This window comes from Podarcis filfolensis, assembly GCF_964270895.1.
Source record: "Podarcis filfolensis genome assembly, chromosome: 8".
Lineage (NCBI taxonomy): Eukaryota > Metazoa > Chordata > Lepidosauria > Squamata > Lacertidae > Podarcis > Podarcis filfolensis.
In genome coordinates this window covers 30,972,329-30,995,696 of record NC_139611.1, presented here as the reverse complement: position 1 = coordinate 30,995,696, position 23,368 = coordinate 30,972,329, and the positions used below count along the sequence as shown (strand labels likewise).

The following is a 23,368-nucleotide window of genomic DNA, read 5'->3' as shown; positions in this document are numbered from 1 at the left end:
AGCAGCAACTCCACTGCTCTTCACATATAAGCAGACATGCTCTGCTTGTAAGGCAGGGGTGGGGAGTGTTTCTGAAGCTCTACGATTATGGTCTGTTCCAGGCAACCTTCCGAGGGCCACATGGTAGTGGTGGGCAGGGCCAGAGGCAAAAGTAGGCACAGCAACAAAAGTGCTGTTATTGCCTTTGTGGTGTAGGCTAGCTTCCACATACTCTTTCACACCCCTCTCTCTCCTGCATCCAGAGAAGCCAGCAGCATTATCAGAGTACAAGGATGCGCCAGCCAAACAAACACATATGGGGTGTGAAGAAGGGCCGGTGAGGAGTCGTGTGGTGACCGGGGAAAAGCTCCAAGGTCCAGACAGATAAACCTGAAGGGCCCCCGGGCTTGAGGCCAAGCTCCTTTCTAAGTGTTCTGTCAAAGAAAGCCCCTGGATAGGTCCAAATGGGATTTTTAAGGTGTGTTTTTTTAAAGAAAATGCTTGAGTCATACTTCATCGGAACAGGCCTCAGGACAGTTTTAGTCAGGTTGGGGCTTAAGAGTGCTGTTTACAGCAGGGAGGTGTAAACTTTCCTTTGAATGGCTGTATTTTGTTAGTGTTGTGTTCATTTGCCTCTCTCACTCACACACACACACAAAATTCATTGCGAAAGAAGTACTGAGAGCAACTTTCCACCCTCTTTGTCGATAGAAATTCTGAGGCCTAGTACAGTAGTACCTCGGGTTAAGTACTTAATTCGTTCTGGAGGTCCGTTCTTAACCTGAAACTGTTCTTAACCTGAAGCACCACTTTAGCTAATGGGGCCTCCAGCTGCCGCCGCACCGCCGCACCACAATTTCTGTTCTCATCCTGAAGCAAAGTTCTTAACCCGAGGTTATATTTCTGGGTCTGTAACCTGAAGCGTATGTAACCTGAAGCGTATGTAACCCGAGGTACCACTGTATTTATTTTATCTTTATTTTGTAAAGTTTTGCTTGTAGAAACCCTCAGAGCGTTTTACAAAGGCCTAGTAAAGGCCTAGGAGTTTGCTGTGAGGGCTTAAAAAGCTGGCTCTCGACATGGGCCTGTGTCCTCAGCTTGTCCTCTCCTTGAGGAGGCACTCTGCCTCAGGATTTGTGGGATGTTTACTTTGGAAACAACAGTATTTGTTATTTAACAGAATTTAGAAACACTTTCCACCAGAGGCACCAAAATGATGTACAACAGTAGTAAAATGTTGTTGTCCCCCTCCCCCACCACTTCACCCTAAGGTCCCAGGGAGGGTTGCAACATTGAAACACAATATTAAAACAGTTAAAAACAACTTACAAACACAAAAAGCGTGGGTCCTAAATGTATTCACCTCAAAGTGTTTTAAAACCCCCCTGAAATCAATAGACTAAGGTGTAGTAAAATAATTCCTTGCAGAATTACAGCACTAAAACAATAAATTGTTATTTATTTTGTTATTTATTTATTCAGACTTGAACAGCTTGTTGCTGGCTATATCTTTGAGTTCAACTGCTGTATCATTCCTAATCATTTTGCAGGGTGGAGTTGTGCCGTCAACCAGACCTGAACCCAGTTCAGAAAGATCACTAGGACCACAGTGAGTACTTAAGTAACACAATTTTTATTGGTAAACTTAACATAGAGCCAGCTAGCCACGTCACAAACAAATCCCATTTGGTTCTATGGTGAGCCAATATAATATTTTATATATCTGTCAATTTCGGTTCTTTCCATTTTTCTTTTTATTCTGAAGCACAGTTCTCCACATTTCTACAGCATTTTGCAAGTTTGTTTTTTTAAAAATCCTCATAAAAATTCGCCTGCATTTTAGTGCAAATCCCCCCCTAATAAACACATTTTTGTGTGCAGCTTTGACTCATGTATACATTCTTTCAGGGATTGTACCTAATACAATGTATTTTTGTATTTTCTTTTCATGAACATGTTCATTTGTATGCACATATCCCCCTACTATAAGCATTTTTGTAAAATCATATGGTAGAAAACTGTGCTGCAAAATTTGAATAAGTGCACATTTTGAAGGATGGGTGTGTTTTGGTTCTTATATCCTTTCAGAAAGTGTGAATTTGCCTTTCAATGAGAACTTAATCAAATGCTACCTCCCTATCCTGCCCTGCATCCCTAATAGCCTGTGTTATTAAACTAGTGGGCTGGTGTGGACATGTGGGGAAAACTTACAGAACAGTACAGAAAAGCTGTTGTCAATTTGATCACTCCCACCTTCTCTCAGTATATTGGGTCTAAGTGCATTCTTGGAAAGAGGAGAGTGCACTGACCCCCTTAGCTAATTGCTATTCCATGAAGTTGTCTAATTTTTGAAAATGAGGTATCATTGCTATTTCCTACTATTTCCTACTAACAGGTGGCAGTGATTGTGGTAGCCTTTTAAAAATGCATTTATGTTCTAATTCCAGCATGGTCTAGCCGTAATGTCATTCCAGGGATTTAACCATTGTTCCCAATGGGCTTGAAGAAGGTGCTTCCTTTGAACCAGGTAGAGCCAATTCATGTGACCAAACATGACTACAACTTGCTCACAGAGAGTTCAGTGTGTGTCATACTTGTTCAGTGCAGTGCAATGCAATGGACATTGGATCATTGGATCATTACATTACTGCTTGGTCAAATGGATGTTAAACCTGCAATGAGGCATGTGAACAAAGTTCCTCATCTCAGTCTGACCTGAAAATCGTTTTGGCCATGTGATGACAAGCAAGCTGCTTTGCTATTCTGCAAGAAGCAATGTGCTTTGAGCTTGCTGAATATTGTCTTCTGCTGCGGTTGTATGAACGCACTGTAGGTTGAGCTAATTGCAAATGAAGCTTTATTCTTGATCATAGAATCATAGAATCGGAAGGGACCCCAAGGGTCATCTAGTTCCAATTCCTGCAATGCTGTTTAAAAACCTCCAATGTAGGAGAGTCCACTACCAACTGAGACCATAGAGTTGTACAGTTGGAAGGTACTCTAGTCCAGCCCTCTGCAATACAGGAATCATAGCTCAAGCATCCTTGACATATGATGAGGTCTGGGAGCCTGTACAGAGCAGAAACTAACTCTTCCAGCCAGCCCACACCTCTAAGTCACTCTTCAATGGGCCACATCCCAGGTGTTTAGTTGATAACACATGCATGACACACATCTATTCCAAGTTATCCGAAATGGTCCAAAACGGTAAGGTACAACTGCACTTCTTATCGCTTTGCTCCTGAAGGCTTTTAGGGGTGGGGAGTTATTCTCCCCCCGCTTCCCATACCAATCTTAAATCCTAATCATTTTTATACTTGTCATCATTCCCCTCCCCACCTCTATTGTAGAGTCCTCCCTTTGTAGCCATTTCTTTCACTGGAGTAATCTCTTCCCACTCTCGTATAATCTTTGTTGATTCCCTCCCTTCTTTTTAGTTGTTCTGCTGTCATCTTTTCCCCCCACATGGCTGTCTAGAGCCATATACAGCAGCACACAAAGGTGTGGCTCCATCATTGATTTATACAGAGGCATGCATATATTAAATTCTGGTCCCCTTTGTGATGTCCACCTGTTTTATTGTCAGATAGATGACTGAGGAATATCCTGCATATGGTATCATCAGCATTATGATCAGAAAAACAACACCTACAAAATCTATTATTCATTAAGTGTAACCAATATATAATTTAAAACAGTGGGTTTTGTCAAATAATGTTAGGTCAGCATAATTTTCTGCCTATTACTAATATCTATAACATCTTTGCCTTAGTCAGCTCTATTTAAATATGCAATCATTTACAGCTTTTGACTATATTGTGTTCCACTCCCAATTTCCAATATTCAACTACTACAAATTTTATGCTGACATCAATAGCAAACTATTAAAGACAGTATTTCATTATTGGTTTTTCATCCCAAAAGTTATTTACAATTATATACTAAGCACTAATATTAAAGGAAACCATTTAAATGAGGTGCTATCTGCTTTAACAATATGTCTGTCACAGAATGAGATTGTGTTTAAAGATTTTATCAAGAAATGGTTGTTTGCTGAGGTTATGTTTTGTCCATGAAATATGCATTTCATATCTCTTTCATTTCATTAACATAATTTAATTTGTGCTTTGCATTTTGTGCATAATACATATTTGATTTACAAAACAAATATTTCCATTAGAAAATGAATTTCATGCAGGCAAAAAGCAGAACCAAATGATGTATTGAAGGAAAATAAGAAGAAATGAAATGCATTTTCTCAGTCTATTAAAAAATCTATGGCATTGACAGAAAGTGCACTTAGTGCTACATTTAAAAAATAGCACATATGTCAATGTATTAACAAATAGAATTGGAAATACAAATATTTCCCTATATCAAGCCAAGAATCTCTTTATTTTAATTGAGTTGATTTAAAAGCCCCCAACTACAATTTAATTTTTATTTCATCATGTGGTGCAGTGGCTGATGCCATTACATCTGTGCAGGGCTGGCAGTCAATATGCAAAGAAATTTTACCTTTTTAAAAAGTTACCATTGACAAAAGCAACACATAATGTAATGGCCTGAAAATGTGAAATTATTATTTTGCTGATTGCCTCTGAATGTTAGCATAAGTGGGTAGGGAGGAAAGCAACTTTAAAGGCAGGATGAAAGAACTCATGAAAGGTTATTCTGAGTCGTGACCAGCTGACCCCCACCCAAATCCCAAAAGAATAGTATCATGGATTTACAAAAACTGCCTGTGTTCAGCAGTTGCATAGGTGTAAGGGAGAAGAGTCTGGCCTTTTTATGATACTTTCTCTAATATACTTGTGTTTATTTTCCCTCTCACCAACACACATATGTAATCCAGGTTCACACATGTGTGTACAACCTATTCTTTATTTAGCATGATGAGACAGGCTCAGCTGACTGTGTGAACTGACTCTGTCAGAAAGCATTGAGTGTTATGTGAATAGTAATCACAGGGAGAACACTTTATACAGAGTCAGACCATTGGAGTTGTTTCCACTGTATTCATTTCCACTAGCTGAAAGCAGCTCCCCAGGGTTTCAGGCTGTGAACACCCTGTGAAAACATCCATCCTGTCATATCTTAGGAACTGCTTTGTATGGATGTGTTTCCTCCACTAAACCCGTTTCGATCCGAATTGAGAAAAAAGAATGGTCCCGCTGCATCTTAAACTGGTAGTGTGTATACAGTCTCAAGGGGAGAGGGGTTCCCAGCCCTACATGGAGAGGGCAAGGAGTGAAACTGGGGCCTTTGCTTGTAAAGGATTTGCCCTATCGACTTTCATGTGTTGCTGGCGGACCTGAGCGGAAACCTCCGGCTCAGGGTCCGCCAGCAAGGTTCAGTCTGCCAGGGGACTCCTGACTGGCTGGTACAAAAACTGGGGATTCAGAGGGCAACCCTGCCCTGTCCTGTGGCCAGCTGGGATGGATTTTAATGGCTGGCTGGCCCATATGTCCAGGCTGCCCTGGGATGGCAGCAGACCTGCGAGGGGTCGTAACTGCTGCCCACTACCGAAGAGGGTAAGCAGCCATCCCCAGGCAACCTGGAGGCATGGGGCCAGCCAGCTGTTAAAATCCACCCCTATCCACAGTAGCCAGGATAGGGCCAATGGGTGCAACCACTGCACCTGGAACACTGATTTCTCTCCCTCAAAATAACTTTATTCATCTAAAGCATTTTTATCCTGCTCTTCAGCCAGAGAAGAACCCCTGGAGTGGCTTACAAATGTCAGTGTTAAGACAATATCTGCCCTCAGGCTTGCAATCTGAAAGGCATGGGGAAAAAAGTTAGAAAAATTGTGATAGGATAACCTCAAATTAAAGAATGGCACCTTGCCTTTAGGACAGGAAAGCACCTGTTGTTTAAAACCATTGGCAGCAGGACCCCCCCCCCCCAAAAAAAGGTGGTAGTACACTGAATTCCAATCATCCAGCTCTCTCTGATGAAAATTCTCTATGCCTCTGAGTGGATTTTTAAAGATAAGTAAGTGTTGCCCTTCTAAGGCTAAAATGATCTAAATTTGCCTTTAACCTGGATGGACGGCCAATGGCAGTTCTTTACTCAAATAAGCTCTTTGTAATTTCTCAGCTTCTGATGCTAACCAAACATAACTAAAATTCACATAGGGCCCATTCACACATACCTCTAAAACCAAATTGTGGCTAAGCGTGCATGTTTAAGCATGCAGAAGCTAACAGAAAACAATGTGGCTGCTTTGCTCTGCCAGTCCTGCTTGCTACCATGCAAGCAGATCTAACCCAACCTAACTCGTCTTTGCACTGTGCCCAAACACGGGCTCATGGCTTGCCTCCCATGGACAAACCACAAGTGGTAAGCAAAGAACAAACCTTTGCTGCAGCTTGTGATTTATCTGGAGCGAAACAAACTACTACAGGTTGGTTGGCAGTGAGTTCAGGACAAAGTATTTATTTGTGAAACATGGAATCAATTTAGGGAATTTGGTGCCTCAAGGTGTGATGATGCCCACTGGCTTGCAGGCTTCCCATTGGGGCATTTGATTGGCCACTGCAAGACCAGGATGCTGGCCTAGATGGGCCACTGGTCTGATTCAGCAGGGTTGTTCTTATTTTTTTATGGCTTGAATGGCCTCAGAGGGGGAGTTAGACAAATTCATGGGGGAGAATAGGATTATCAACAGCTTTTATCCATGAGAAATAAAGTACATATCTAGGTTCAGAGGCACACTGCCTTTACTGGGAATGGGGTAAAATGGTAAAGGCGCTGTGGGCTTCTTCGTCTTCTCCATCATCATCATTTTATTTGTATGCTGCCTTTCCCCCAAAAGAATCATGCTGAAAGTAGCTTACAACAAAGAAAACAGGTATGCATCTTAAACCATTGCACAAACAGTTTCATAGTAACATAATAAAACAATATCAAATATAACAACATGTAAAAGCCCCACAACATCTCAGTGCAATAAATATAACAAGATTATATTAACAACTCCTGGCAGTAGCCAAAACAGTAAGGGAGCTTGACAGCTTCACCTGGGTCCTGGAAACCCCTCTCTCTCATGATGTTCACAATCTCCTGCAGCAGTTTCTTATAAGGCTTCTAAAAACAGTGGGAGGAGAAGCTGGAAACACATCACCTCCGTAATGTTGCTTTGGTTGGCTACGAATGGAAAGGAGACATAGTGGATCCAACAGAGATCTTATATGACATGGTATAGAGCTTCTTGCAACTACTAGGACAGATTGAGGAGGGGCAGAGCAAGGCATCCCCCCCAAAAAAGGCATCATGGTTGGGATGTTCTGGGTAGCCCATTTAGCAATCCAATGAAGCCAACACGTTCAGATTTAAGTTGACTCCAGATCTGCTAAGGAAGATGTAAGCTTTGGTTTTATTAGTGTAAGTAATCAGGCAATAGAACAGGGCTGTCACCATTGTAGTGTTTTGTGATGTTTTCAAATATTTGTTAACCTAATCTGGCTTCTACTGTATATGCATCTCTCACAGTTCCAGGAGAAGCAGTGAAGTGCAGCTTCACCATTTAAAGGTGAAAGAATAAGTGAAGAGTGAAGAAGCGAATACTTTCACTGCAGTTATTATCCCAAGTACTTTTCATGAAAAGTGGTGGTATTAGTATCAGATTATTCACAGTACCCCAGCTAAGATAAGATCACTAGGACCTCTGCTATATTTAAGGCTAATTAAATATTGTAGAAGTGCAGATCTGACAGCGACAGAATGAGGCTAGGAGAAGGAACAAAGGCAGAGGAAATGGGAAGCAAAATAGTGGGGCTGAGACACTTGTAAGAATAAAGGCTGGTGTTTTTGCTGGATCAAAGTCAGGATTCCAGAAGGGAGTAACTGCAAGCTAGTTCACCCCAGATCCCGCACCAAACTAGGCTGCAGGCTGCTGTTCAGCAAATAACATCGTTCAGCTATATTTGTAATGACATTATATCCTTTAAGACTTCTTGGGGAAGGGCTACAGTTTGGTGGTAGAGGATATGTGTTACATACAAAAGTGCCCAGGTTTAACCCCAGTCATCTCCAGGAAGGAATGGGAAAGACTCTGTTGAAGGCAGTAAAGCTTCTGAATACCAGTTGCTGGAAACCGCAGGAGAGTGCTGTTGTGCTTGGGTCCTTCTTGTGGGTGTTCCACAGGCATCCCAGACTCCCTGCTCTCGAACTCTGGAACTCCCTCCCTGGAGAAGCTAGACCGGCTTCCTCCTTCTTGTCCTTCTGCCGGCAGGTGATGACCTCCTTGTTTGAACAAGCTTTTGGGAACTGACTGCTTTTAATGAACTGGCTGGTGCTGTGCTGTTTTTATTGCAATTATTTGTATGCTTTAAACATATATTTATATAGTTTTGATTCTATTAATGTTTTATTTATTTTTAATTGTTGTTTTTTATTTTCGCAATTCTTGTTTTCTCTGTAAGCCATCTTGAGCTCCATCAGGGAAAAAGGAGGGGTATATCATCAACATCACGTTGACCACTGTGAGAAAAGGATGCTGAACTAGATAGACCACTGGCCTATGTTCTTAAATCCTGGAGAGTTGATATCTGTTGATGTAGACAATACTGACAAATGAACCAATGGTCTTACTTAATACAAGGCAGCTTCCTAAGCTGATTGTACTAACCTGTCTCAGGTGGTAGACTGCTCTTCTGATTGGTGCACCAATTCTACCCAGATATTAAGTGTCATATTGGATGATCAAAATTCAACTGTTCGGACTAGCATGTCATAGCAGTTTGAGCACTGCTGAGCTGAAATTGCTCTTGCACATTCACTCTTTGCCAGTCCTCTGGGATTTGAGTTTATGTTGGGCCAATTTTCTCTTGGCATTGCCCCATTCTCACAGGTTTCCTTTCAGTGCAGAACTAGCTAGCTCTAATAAATTGCCCTGGAAGGGGAGCTTCAGTTAGATTCTGAAAAATACACAACTCTCAACTCGTAAACTAAATTATGACATTTATGCCAGCATAAATCAGGAGTAACTTCATGGGTGGAACCTCAGTGGGGCAATGAATTCAACATCACAAAAGAGGTCCATAAAGCAGTCAAGAATATGGCACTCTTAGATACCATGCAATTACTACAAATGTGTACCCTATAAGCCTTCTCTAAGACAAGCAAGGACTCTTCAGTTGGTTCCCAAGTCCATGCTTTTTTTAATTTCAAAATGACAGTTGTAGAATGAACTTATACTTCAAACACTGTGGGCTAGATTTTTTAAAAAAGTCACTGGAGGCCAATCGTGTTCTTCAGCAAGAGCGTGTGCAAGAGTCCACACAGTTCATATAATTTATTTTATTCGCTTTTATGCTATTACAGACATCTGGATAATGACTTTTGTGTGTTTACTATTTTGCTTCTTTGGTGCTGGTCATTAAAGATTGATTGATAGATTGAGAGTTTACATACAGTTCTGTAATAAGCAGGTTGCATATCAATTATTGTGCATCAACTTGCCTCAACCTTTCTGTACAAGTGGAAGAATGGCATCACACAGTTGTATCACAAATTGCATGAGGAAACAGTTCTCCAATGAGCAAAATATGCCTTCTGCATTTGGAAGGGAACCTTTGGATTCAACTTATTCCAATTTTAATTTAAAGTATTGTTCATAAAATCATAGAATAGTGGGGTTGAAGGGAACCTGAGGGTCATCAATTCCAGTCTCATGCAATGCAGGAATCTCAACTTGCGCATTCATAGCAGATGACCATTCAATCTCTGCTTCAAAGCCTCCAAGGAAGAAGAGTCCAGCACCTCTCATAGGAGATAGCTCTTACTGTCAGAAAGTTCTTCCTGATGTTTAGTTGGCAATTCCTTTCTTGTGACGACTCTATTGGCTCAGGTCCTAGCCTCTGGAGCTGGAGAAAACAAGCTTGCTCCATCCTCCATGTGATAGCCTTTTAGATATTTGAAGATGGCCATCATATCTCCTCTCACTATCCTCTTACCAGGATAAACATACCCAGTTTCCTCAACCATTCCTCATATGACTTGGTTTCCAGACCCTTTGCCATATTGGTCACACTCCTCTGCCCTTCACCTTGTGTTCTGCTCCCATGTTTTGCTAGAGGAACCTTGGGAAATTACTACTCTTAATTTCTCTGTCTCAATTAGGGTGGTGGTGGTGTGGTGTAGTGTAGAGGAGCAGTGCACAATATCAGGGATACCTTATTATCACTGTAATAATCAGTGTAATAAACTTGAAGAAAACCCGCAGCTTTAGGGTACATTTCCCCCACATGGTTTATAGATGGGCCAGAGGAAACCAGAAAAAATGACAGTGTGAACAAGGCCAAAAATAAATTGCCCTTAGTCAACCTTGAGGAGAAGGTAGTTATATCATGATTTGGTTTTAAATTTTTTTACACTGAACTGCTGTATCTAAGGCAAAAGCAATTTCTATCTTCTTATTCGGTTGTTGAAATTAGAATGTCAGAGATGGTCTAAAATTATTTTTATTTTGAATGAGGAACAGAGTAGGGGTGGGAGGGAAAAATCTGTCTAAAACATTTCAACAGTTAAGGGGGGGGGGAATGCAAGTGCCTGCACACATACAGTGATCTAAGGAAAGTCACCAGTTGCTGTTGTGTGAGGTATAAAAATAAACCCTTGTCTCCTGTTACTTTTACATCTACTGACAAGTGCCTGTATTAGCATTAAGTGAAAATGCAGATGAAGTGTAATGCCCTTTTTTATTTAGCATTACCTGAAATATTAATGTTTGTGGTAGATGCTAGAACTATTTGCAGGGGTTTTGGAACTGGGAAAGAAGACATGGCATGAGGCTGGCTAGCAGGCAGTTCTGCTTACATGACATCTTTATCCCCATCCCACCCAAAAGAGAATGTAGTGTGAAAGTTCCCTTTAAGACAGCACCCTCACTGGCAAACAAAATGAGCTACTTCCAGGGTGGCTACAGCTGCATACACACCACATATTTAAATCACATTTTCCCTCCCCAAAGAATCCTAGGGGTTTGCTTTAAATGTATGGTGTGTACTGCAATTAACAAGCAATACAGAGCAGCTGATGGTGGCTTATCTAACAGGCTGGGGAAAGAAGGAAGGGCCTTCCATTTCAATAATGAAATCCTGCATCCTCTTACAGGCAAGAATGTGGATTGAAGGAGGCTTGTGGGAGATAAACAGAGCTCAGATCTGATGGGTCTTCCCCAGTCATCAGGAACAACTAAGGCAGCCATTATCCAACGAGAGGAAGCTGAGGTGTAAGTGTTTTCTTCCCTTCCAGGTACTTTGTTTTGGTGAACTTCCCCTGGGGCAGAGTGACAAAACTACCCAACTCAGTATTTTTTGTTCTTATATCCCTCTTTCCTTTCTGTATAAACCTCTGCAGAGGCCTTGGGCTGTGGTACCACAGAAAATGCTATTGCTATCCATGTGTGATATAATAGCTTTGTGGTGTAAATAAAAGGATACCCAAGGATCGTCTCTCTGGCCTGTGCTGCATAACATGATGCAACTATCCACTCTCTTTTAAGTGTATGCACGGCTGCAGATTTCCATTCTCTCTCTGCAAAAGTGACCATACATACAAGCAGTGCTTTCTTTTTCGGGGGGGGGGGCAAAGGGGTACGCATACCCCTAATCATTTTGTGAATCTAAGTTCGGCCTCATTGAGGGGCAGTATTTCAATATTAGTAGGAAAATGAGAATACCCCTAAACTATTTATTTATTTATTTAGAAAAAAAGCACTGCATACGAGTAATGTTCATGCTTAAATTTATTATAAATGGGCTGCAGAACTATGGGATCTTCCTTTCTGTCTCCCCATCCAGTGAGGAAGGGAGAAGAATTGAGACCACTTTTTGGTGTTGTAGTGTAGTGCTCATGTTTTTCAAGCCATGAAAGCATTGTTTTTTATTTTATTAATTTATGACACACCTTTCACTTAAATCTCAAAGCAGTTTACAACCACACAGTGAAAACAACTAAAACAGGCTTTAAAGCAATACAAATAAATACTCCTGATCAGTGTCTGTCCCCACCCCCCCCCGGTGCGTCACTCTTTAGCTGAATTCTAATGCCACCACTTGGAGAGAAGAGCTTTAGAAGGGTTATCAGTGGGGAGATGGAGCATTAACTGTGAGAAATGGTCTCTTTGCATCTTGGGGCAGATCCATGTTTGGAAAACGCACACATGTCTACCAGTGTTACATCTACTTTGGCTTTTATTAGCTGCTCCAATAGGGGCAGGTTTTGCAGGTGAAAAATGATGGAGAATTTTTCAGAGCTGTTAAATGCATCTGGTTCCAAAAGCATTTGCTGTTCTGAAATTCCGCTGTTAAGACATCTGCCTGTCAGCTGATCCTTGTGTACATATCTCATTTATAATGTGATTTTAAAATACTGAGCTATGTATTCCTTCTAAATGCAGCACGTGAGTGTTGTGGAATAGAAAACTGAAATGTGCTGATACAGGGAACTCACCTTGTTTGTTAGCAGGGATATTGGAAAAAATCCATCTCCTCTAGCAGGACAATCTCATCATATTAAAAGTTATGGATTTCTTGCTTAAGCATTCCACATGAGACACAGGACTGTAGGAATTCTGCTTCTGATTATTGAGAGAGAGAAAGAGCTAACAAAACACACTCAGAGAGAATTTAACGTCTCTTTAACATTTCTGCCTTCCTATGGAAGTTCTTCAATTATACTGATGGATCAGTTTAGTAACTCAGTTCCGGTTACTTGTTTAGGAAAGAGGGCTCATTGCTATGCAATACTGTGTATGGGTGACACTGAAGTGAGCAGAACAGCCTTAAGTTTACAACATAAGCTGACATTGGTTCCAATGTACTAAGGACAAAATGTTCAGTTAAAAATTCCAGTGTGAAGCCTCATTACATCAAGCTGGGCCCACTTTCTCCCATCAAATCCCCCTTCCAAATTTTGAATACCCACATATTCTGTGAATTGGCTTTATGCCTCAGACATGATCCACAACCACAAAAAAAGGCTACGTATCTGTTAACTGCTTCCATTTGCTCCATATTTGTCCCATGTTACCCTCACCACTCTCCTAGGAACAGAGGAAGCTGCTTTATACTGTGTCAGACCAGTGGCCAATATAGTTCAGCATTGTCTACGCACTGACTGACAGTGGCTCTCCGTGATTTGTTTGTTTGTTGCATTTATATCCCATCATTTTCTTTCAAGGAGCCCCAAAGGTTCTCCCTCTCATCATTTAATATCCACAAGAGCCCTGTGGAGGTAGGGTAGGCTGAGAGGCAGTGACTGGCCCCTAAGGTCACCCAATGAGCTTCATGCCCAAGTGGGTATTTGAATCCTGGTCTCCCAGGTACTAGTCCGGCTGACTAACCACTGCACCATGCAGGCTCAGGAGTGGTTTCAGGCAGGAGATGCCAAGAAGATGAACCTGGGGGCTTTTGTACGCAAAGCATGGACTCTACTGTAAGCCATAGCCCTTCCTCTCTTCCTTCCTCTCCCTTTGCCAGTGTTAAAATTATAAGATGCTTGTGTTGCGGCTCTGCCTTTCTTGCCAATGTGCGTTGATTGTCCTGCACGTTATTACTTATTACAGTATTTATTTATATTTAAAATATTTCCAGACTGTCTTTCATCCACATGGTATACAGTGAGCATCAATAAAACTATTCATGCTGTATGCCAATCCAACAAAAGACTGGAGCATCAGCATTCAGTAGTTATTATTTATATTATTATCAGGGAGAAAAAATCCTGTTACGTGAGGACACTGCTTGAGGAAAATTTCCCACCCTTTAGCTTCTATGGTCAAACTGGATAAGATGCAATACCAGTCTCACAATTTTTTTAAAGTTTTATTTTAATGAAATGAAGTTGTGAACTTGATCAGATCTTGAGGAGGGGGAGGGGGTGTTTTTAAACCTTTTCTCTGTAGCCATTTTTCCGATCAAAGTTACTACCCCCAACAACTTGCTGGATTACTCTCTCAGTCTCACCTATGTCGCAGGGTTGTTGTGGCAGTGAAATGGGGCAGGGCTGGGGGGCGGGGTCAGTAATTATCTGTGTTGCTTTTTGTTCCTTCGAAAAAAGTTGGGTGATAAGAATAGTTAATAAGAAATCCATGTTTGAAGTGTTTCATGTTCATTGTCTAGCTATAATTCTTACAACAACCCTCTAAGGCAGCCTTTCTCAACCTTGGGCCTCTGGAATTTGTTGGACTACTACTACTACTACTACTACTACTATTATTATTATTATTATTATTATTATTATTATTATTATTATTATTATTTATTACTCACTGTTCACTCTAAGGTCTAAAGGTGGGTTACAACAATAAAAACAACACTAATAAAGTTTAAAGACTTAAAATTATTAATATAGTCACATCGGTTTGATTTTTTTAAAAAAATGTCCTCATGAACATTTATCAGTGTTTAATCTGAATTTACATATGTTTGCATGAATTTTTGCCTAATATACTTTTTTTTTCAAAACAGTGTGTGTGTATATATATATATGTGGGAACACTAATTGAAGGGAGGGGAATAGAGAACACCATTGCACACTTGCTTGAAAACATCCCCAATTGTGTGTACAGGCAACATGGATCATAGCTGCCATTTTTGACAATGGTGTACAGTTGCAAACCATTGTATACAAAAGCGTACTGTGAAGAAACCCAACCCCTGTGCGTTTCAGTTGCTATTTGTGTACATAGCCTAACTGTGTGTAAAATCACTGCTTAATTCCTTTAAAAAAAGGAGAAGATGCCAGATAACAAATAACAGTTTGGTCTCTGGCCTGGGAGCACTTCCTCTGAATCCAAGGTATATGGTAGCAGTTGTGGTTATTTACTGATGATAAAAAGGCAGTGTGTATATGCTTAAACACAGTCTGTCTTTAAATATTTCAGGACCTGGCACTGAAGGCTTATTCTGCAACAAAAAGTAGCTAAGCCAGGGTTCCGTTTGAGCCTTGTATAAGCATGGTAATGGGGAAGAGGAAGAAAGTGCCCCAATGAGGATTCTGTGCTTGTGATATTCTTTGAGAATCAGAGCTTGAGATATTGTGCCAGCCCTTTGCATCTATCACACCCTGAGTTATAAAGTGGCTAAGATTTGTCTATTAAGAGACATTTTAACAAGTTTATAGGTATCCCTGCTTTACCTAATGATCCTTGCTTATGTGCGCACCCAGATTTATAGTCCTAACACTATAAAAAACTTCAGAATTCTTTGACCCTGTAAACACAAAATTCATGTATCTCACCCTGGGACAAATGCATTCTTTTTAAAAAGCAGCATATGGGCAGCCTTGGACTGATGTTAGTTTATTGTCACTGCTTGATAACGTTTAATGGAAAAGATACAAGAGTGCCAAAGAATTTTAATTATTTTTGTGATAAAGTTATATGTTCGGCCTTGAAAAAGTGAAGATAATGCAGGAATTCATTATTATTCCCAGTGTGTTTAAACAGACGACACAGAATGCAAACAAAAGCAGATGAAATTTGAAAAGTATTATCAATATTGCAGATAGCAGATGCCCTTTCCAATCAGAACAAGAATATCTTCTATAGCAACTTTATGGTTGAGTAGTTTATTCATTTCTATTAGAAGGTTGTACGTTTCTAAAATATGTAGATGATATCTAGGAAACCAACCAACCAGTAGGGTCATTTTGCTTGTTTCCCTAAATTTATTATTTTCACTTTTGCAGGCTTGATCTGAGGTGCATTAACATGGGAGTGAAATCTCGGTGTGTTAGAATTCTATCTTATATATTTGACCTTTCATGTGTTCCACCATGGTTCTGGGAAGGAAAGAGAAGGAGGTGTTTTACAGTTAACAGTGCTAACAGTTAAAATGGTAAGTGACAGGGTTTTGTTTTCTGTATGGGCTTTAAAATATTTTGAAGCTAAGATAATACTGTAACAGTGTTTTTATGTTGTAATCCTATTTCAGACTTTAAAAGTGAGTCTAAATATATATATTTTTTAATGTAGGATTACAGAATCAAGTTTTGATAAGCCCTTCAATAATTCTGGAACATATTTTCCCCCAATAAGCGTGGAAAAAGGCCTCTTGATAGTCTCATGATTTGGCATTGAGGTTGTGAGCACACCATACATTTAAAGCACATGACCCCCCCCAAAAAAAAGAATTATGGGAACTATATTTTGTTAAGTGTGCTGGGAATTTTAGTTCTGTGCTATAGTTTCCAGAATTATTTGGGGGAAAGTCAGCTACATTAAATGTATGGTGTGTAAGTAATCAGAATCTAATCTCCTTATAATATTTTCAGAAATCACTTGTTTTAGAGTTCAGGGTGTGGGGAACCTGAGGCCTTTGGCTGCTATTGTTCTCCAGCTCCCATCACCCCCAGCCATCAAGGTCAATGGTCAGTCCAGTAACATCTGGAGGGCTGCAGGTTCCCTACCACTGGTCTAGAGGTATCTGGATCAATAAACATCTGGCAACTATAGACATATTTGGTACAGAGTTTTGCTTTTTCCAAGGCGTGTGTACTTCAGTGCATATGACTATTTTCATGTACTATGCAAATTTGACATAATATTATAGTATTGATTTTGTGGTGTGGCGTAGAATCTATACAAAGGATGTGGAATTTACAGAGTGCTTTCAAAGAATTTCTCAGTAGTTAGAATTGTGCGGTGCAGTACAGAAGCATTTGGCTCCATAGCAGATTCCAAGAATAAAATGTACTCCATAAATGTCAGGACATTTCTTTTCTTTTTAAGAAAGTAAAATCTTGAGTTGTAGAGAGAGTTCCAGTGCTGACTCATACTCTTCTCAGCCAACAGGAAATGGCCTTGAGCACTTTTGGTGCCATGTTGTATTGAGTTTTGATAACTTAGGGGGTGACAGGACCACCAGAAGTGACAGCTCCTGCTGATCAGCCGTAATGTATGGACAGGGCCATCTGTTAATATATGACATCCATTAAGTGCCTGGGACACGTATACTGATATAGTATCTGCCCAACTGAAAAGAAGGAAAGTGTACCAGCTGTGAGGCAGACGTGGGGGACCTCACACCCAGGGTCTAAATGTGGCCCTCCAGGCCTCTCCATCTGACCCCTGGGACTCTGCACAAGCTTCACCTTTTCCTCAGCCCGTTTCCCAGGCTGTACCTCTCACTGGCCCCTGCTTCACTCCCTCCTTGAGTGTTTGTGCCTAGCTGGAATGTGTCCTTGAACTCTGCTAATGCTGCTTGCTTGCTAGCTTGCTTGGATGGGGAGAATGTGAGTATGTTTACAAACTGGCCTACTGTATAAAGGTAAAAGGTACATCTGTTTCTCTGTCCACTTTTGCCTCTGTCTGCATCCACCACAGGTACGTGACCTCTGGAAGGTTGCCCAAAAAGGGAGTGTTGCCCTCAAAGGTTCCCCATCCTTGCCAGAAGGAGACGTCAATTCTTTCATTTTAAAAATAAGGGAATTTGGGTGATGTGCTGTTCATTTACTGGGCAGGAAGTAACGTACTGTTCATTTAACATACATAGCGGTTGCCTGTGTTTACAAGTCCCTTGGCGTCAAGCAATGCTATCTCTATCCAATAGCAGACCCAAGGTGTCAGGACAAAAGATACCAAGCTGGGCAATCTAGTGGACTGGCTGGCTGGCAGTGGTGGCTACTGCATGTGCTTGAAGGCAGCACATTTTATATCAGGTTGGGCAATCAAGTCTGACTGGTGGACTGGCTGACAGTGGCGGGATCACTTCAAATAATGGGCAAGGCAGGGCTGTGGGGGTTGTGAAGGATTCATCTGAGCGGCCACCTATCAGGGGAGTAACAGTTAGCAAGTGAGCAAAGTGATCCAGACTGTCATTTCTGCTGTCTGCCTGTGCTCTCCTCCTCTGACCTAATACCACCATTACTCTTCATCTTCCTGATGCTTGCTGTCCAACAACTGTAGTACAAGCATAGCCTATTGTTGTCACCTAGTGAGCTAGCAAGACTTTGCCACTTAAGACAAAGGCTATTGCTGAGTAGAGCAGCCATTTCAAACACAGTGTGAACACACACCTCACATGTATTTACCACCTTGGAACATCCTGCCCACTTGTGGAAACATTTGTGTGTGTGAATTGTTTCCAAAAGCTAAGTAGAAATGTGAAACAGGCTTTCCTCTGTCCTCTGTGGTAATTGGTACCCAAGAGTTCAAGAAAAGAAAGAAGTCCTACCTTTTTTCCTCCTCCATCAGGTTGCTAGTAATTGTAGGTCTGAGAGGTTGGTACCTTTAGGAAACTACTCTTCTCAGGATTCTCCATTACTGTTAAAGTTATATAAAGTATGAAGTGGATGCGACTTTAGTTTTCCTCAGAATAGACCCATTGATATTAATGAATGTAAATTAGCCATGCCCATCAGTTTCAGTGGGTCTGTTCTGCATAGGACTGACATTGGTTACAACCCTCAACTGAGAGTCATTTGTTCCTGGGGGTTGGGGAAGAATCGTATATAAGAGTATGGAAAACCTACTGATCCTTTCATATTGTTTTATTGTCTAATCTACAAAATATTTTTTTAAAAATTGTTTGGGATATATTTGTGGAAAGAAATGCCTGCCAGTGAATCTCAGCAGATTTAATGCATTCTTTGATGAGTTCTGGAGCTATTAAATGCCGGAGCAGACTGAGAAAATTCTTGTGATGAGATCCATATAATGTGGTAATCTTCTGCATGGTTCCAAACCCCCTCCCCAATTGAAACATTTAGAGAATTTGGGGATACTTCAAAAATTTCCTTGTCCTTGATCAAACTGAAGTTAATCATCTACTACTAATTAAGGTGGCTGAAGTGAGGCAGGGTTTGTACAATCTATGGAAAAGCTCGTTTAAAAAAGATTTTTTTCAACATGGATTTTGAATATGATTGGCATCTCCAAATGATTTATAGGTGGAAAGAAGTTTGCTTGCAGAACTGGCTTTAGTTTATCATGCTTTTTTTTTAAACACAAAGCATCTGCAACAAGGTGAGGGATTCCCCCTTCAGGAGAAGGGTTATAGTTTATTTTATTTGTTTACATATTTATAATCTACACATTCATCAATACATTTCCAGGTAGTTTATAACATATAAGAATAAAATTAGCAGAAAACATCCATGAAAACATAAATACTGATTAGTTAAAAAGAAAATCCATATAGCAAAGGCCTGTCTAAGCAATATAGTTTACAAATGATTTCTGCAAGAAGGGGAGGGATGGTTCCTGCTGAACCTCCACTCTCAAGGACTTCCACAGGGCATGCTAAAGGCTCAGTCCCTAGTTGAAGGCCAGCTGAACTTCAGGGATATAGGGAGCCACAAGAAGTTCCCCATTAGATGGATCCAGTGTGCATACACAGACGGGTCTTCATTGTTTTTAAATAGGTTGACAACAGAACCACCAGCAGAATGCAGCACAACTCTGTGGGCACCAAGGTGACCTATGGTTTGATGGTGTGTTGCGGGGGGGGGGATGGAGGATTCCATTATATGTGTGTCCCATGGCATTCTGGATCACTCCTTTTCCCCTTCTACTGACTTAGCTTCTTTCTGAGCCTTGAAAGGGGCATGGAACGGAAAAGTTTACTGGTGCCAGTTTGAGACCTGAAGAGGACTTTCCCCGACTTTCTCTTTCACTTTTATTGCCTTTTTTAAAGGGGAAAAGTGGAGCAATTATATGAGGGCAGAGGATTTACAGATATCAGGGGAAGACCTCAAGGGCACCATTACCTACAAGGTTGCCATGTTTCTGACCCTTGGGCTGGAAGAAGTCTCATACCACTAGTTACCACGTTGTCTTGCTTTCATGCATCTCCGTGTAGAACATACAATGTGTGCCTAATGATGTAATGTAACCTGCAATTTTACTCTTGGTAGTAAAAACATTGTTAAAACCAAATGCCCCAGAATAAAGCATAATCTCTTTAAATTCTCAGTGTAAAATTGATTAAAATGAAAACCGGCATTGTAGTTCTTTTTCCACAAAAAGTACATCCACAGGTTTCTTACCCTTGCCCTATGATTATATAATAGATTTTAAGTCTCTGATATCTGCAAACCTACATCAAAATATATTCTATAGCTGTAGGAAACAGCTCTGAATTGTTAACCTTCTCCCCAGGTATTGGAGGCTACACACTGCGAGATTAGATGTATATTTTCTTGGAGATATGCCACCCATAGAGGAGTCCATATTTACATCTTTTGTTGATATTTTTTATAGATTAAGAGTCTCTTTACTTGGGTGATAATTCTCCTAAGTACTGTAATTTGCTGCCTCTAATATTTGTCTTGAGTCCTAGTTTGCAAAATATATTTGAAACCACTTTATAAAGTCGCATAATTGCTTCTTTGTAGAGCGGGTATAATGAGTAGTTTCTTTATCCAGCCTTTATCCTGTTAACCTTAGAGGTGAGTGACTGCTTGCTGGAGTAGTTGGGGAATGTCTTAGCGCTGTTGAGCCATTTAATTTCAGGACTAATTTCATAGCAGTGACACAGAATTGGCCATGAGCAAGCCAGCAGTTATTTCAAGGGTTTTCAGTTAGGACCTGATGCAATGCTAAAATGAAAAGGAAAGAAATGCACACATGGATTATTATCACTTTTAAATAAATGTATGAATTGATCCACATTTATATACGTAAGCTACATAAGAATATTGGTGTGCATAAAAGGTTCTTACTCTATAAAGCAGGTTTGGCATTGTAAATAAGAAGCATTACTGACTCTCATTTTCCCTTATTTTCCTTCTTGCTCTTTCCATTCTGTGGAAACCTACTTGCTGTTAGGGTCCTCTTTCCCCTTTTCATGAAGGAACCATTGCAGCACATGAAAGGGGCAATGACTATGTTCTGGTACATTCTTGTCATGGGACTGGACAATTATTGCTTCAGCATCTGTTCATGTCTCTTCTTCCCTTATACCGTACCAGACTCTTGGCCGATCTAGCTCAGTGTTGTCAATAGGGCTGTCCAAGATTGCAGTCAGGGGTCCTTCCCAGCTCTATCTTGACATGCCAGGGATTGAACCCAGGGATGGGGGAGAGGTTAATTTCAGTTCACATTTAAAGGAGACCTCATCAAATTGTCACCTTCTGAAACAATATGTGAATCCGGCTTTCCCCCTGGCTGAAGTGCCTTTTCTACTCACCCCCACCCTTCTTAACTTGGTGTTTAATATTAAAGTACCGTAATTAATATGAAATATTCTGCAGGAATTCCATAATAGCTGCTGAATTCTACAAGAATTTGCATTATAGCTGTTCCAAATAAGGGTGGACTGTTCCAAGCAAGGATGCATTAAAGTCCCAGTTCTGTGTGGGAGCATGGAACAAGTCCCCTCCATTCCATTTTTTTTGTGTAGATTTTAAAGAAAAAATCCACATGGAAATAGGAAGGAAGGAAGGAATAAGGAATAAGGGTTCAGGTAGTCCAAGTACTCTAGCATTACCTGTGTTCTAGTCAGAGTTATTTCTTTTCTTTTGAAAAGTTAAAAAGCCCACAGCTTGGAGCTCCTCACTCACTTTGAGTACCCCAAAGCAGCCTTTGTGGGTTCAGTCACAGCACCCTCCCTGCAGTGCAACTGTGCTGTTAGTGCTTGGTGCATCCAGCTTTTAACCCTGGCCTGCAGACCAGAGCAAGAATTTTGCTGCTCTGGTCTGCCATCAAGGCCCCTCCCACTTGGCTGCCCCTGATGTTGTTGCACTACAGCTCCCATCATCCCTAGCTTGCGGGACCAGCAGTCAGGGATGATAGAAGTTGTAGTCCAACAAAATCTGGGGACCCAAGGTTGAGAAAGGCTGCTCCAAAGGTGGTCTCATGCCTTACATACCCCGGCAGTCACTGTGCTCTGCACATATTAAACAGGCACCATCTCTGTTGTCTCTTTGGTGCCTACTGAAGATGTGCCTCTTCCATCAAGTCTTTTAAGTAGAGATATTTCCAAGTCTGCATCAGTACTGGAATTACGGTTGTATTTCTTTAATGTTTCAATTGTTTTATTTCTTGTGTGATTTCTGCCTTGATCTTTTCCAGGAGGAAGAGCGGGTTAATAATAATAATAATATATTAATTACAGCGAGTGCCTCCAGTAGTAATGGTACTTGTGACGGTCCGTTGTTCTCAGGTGGAATTGTATGGAAAATAACATGGCTGCCCCAAACTGCCCTTCTTTCCATTGACAAAACAGCTTAAATAGAAAATATCAAAGAATGCCATGTGTTATTCTGTTGGGCCAACAATAATTTCCCAGCTTGTCCAGCATATTGCCCTCACAACATCCTCTATGTGATCTTGGTCTTCTAACTTTTAGTCCTTGTGTGTATTTATAAATCTGGATGAATGTGAGATACAGGATGAGAACTGTATTAGCAAAACTGATTTCTCTTGTTACTCATTCAAAAGACAGCACTGTATGGCACAAATGATTCATAAGTGTCCATTGTTCAGAGTTCAGGATAAAGAGTTCAGAATCAAAGCTTTGCTTTAATGTGTGCTCGTTGTACTCTCTCTTTCAGTGAGACCATTCTCCATCTCTTCATATAGAGAGGCAGGCTGAGGGGGGCAGGGTTGAAAGTGAAAAAGATATTCAACGTTGTTTAAGCAGAAGCTGTAGTTTATTCCTTCGCTTTCTGAATGCAGTTTAAATTGTTCTGAAGGCTGCAGAAACTGACAGGTTGTTCATATTTAGCCAACCCCAACCGACAAACAAAAAGAAAACAAAACCATGAAATAAAACACACAACCCATCCATGTTTAGCCAAAGATGTTTGGGATTAAACCTGGGACCTGCTGCCAATATATCTTATAAGTCTTCATTGAATCATAGAATCATAGAATCATAGAGTTGGAAGAGACCACAAGGGCCATCAAGTCCAACCCCCTGCCAAGCAGGAAACACCATCAGAGCACTCCTGACATATGGTTGTCAAGCCTCTGCTTAAAGACCTCCAAAGAAGGAGACTCCACCACACTCCTTGGCAGCAAATTCCACTGTCGAACAGCTCTTACTGTCAGGAAGTTCTTCCTAATGTTTAGGTGGAATCTTCTTTCTTGTAGTTTGGAACCATTGCTCCGTGTCCACTTCTCTGGAGCAGCAGAAACAACCTTTCTCCCTCCTCTATGTGACATCCTTTTATATATTTGAACATGGCTTTCATATCACCCCTTAACCTCCTCTTCTCCAGGCTAAACATGCCCAGCTCCCTTAGCCGTTCCTCATAAGGCATCGTTTTCAGGCCTTTGACCATTTTGTTTGCCCTCCTCTGGACACGTTCCAGTTTGTCAGTGTCCTTCTTGAACTGTGGTGCCCAGAACTGGACACAGTACTCCAGGTGAGGTCTGACCAGAGCAGAATACAGTGGCACTATTACTTCCCTTGATCTAGATGCTGTACTC

General features: G+C 40.9%; 1 protein-coding gene across 1 annotated transcript in view; it reads right to left on the bottom strand.

Moving 5' to 3' along the window:
• The window catches only part of LOC310768260 (protein C19orf12 homolog), a 230,703-nt gene extending 207,646 nt beyond the window's left edge, over positions 1-23,057 (bottom strand). Inside the window, exon 1 of the mRNA XM_083626145.1 lies at positions 22,982-23,057. The gene's annotated coding sequence lies outside the window, so the exon portion shown is untranslated. The remainder of the gene's footprint in view (positions 1-22,981) is intronic.
• Positions 23,058-23,368: the final 311 nt, after the last annotated feature.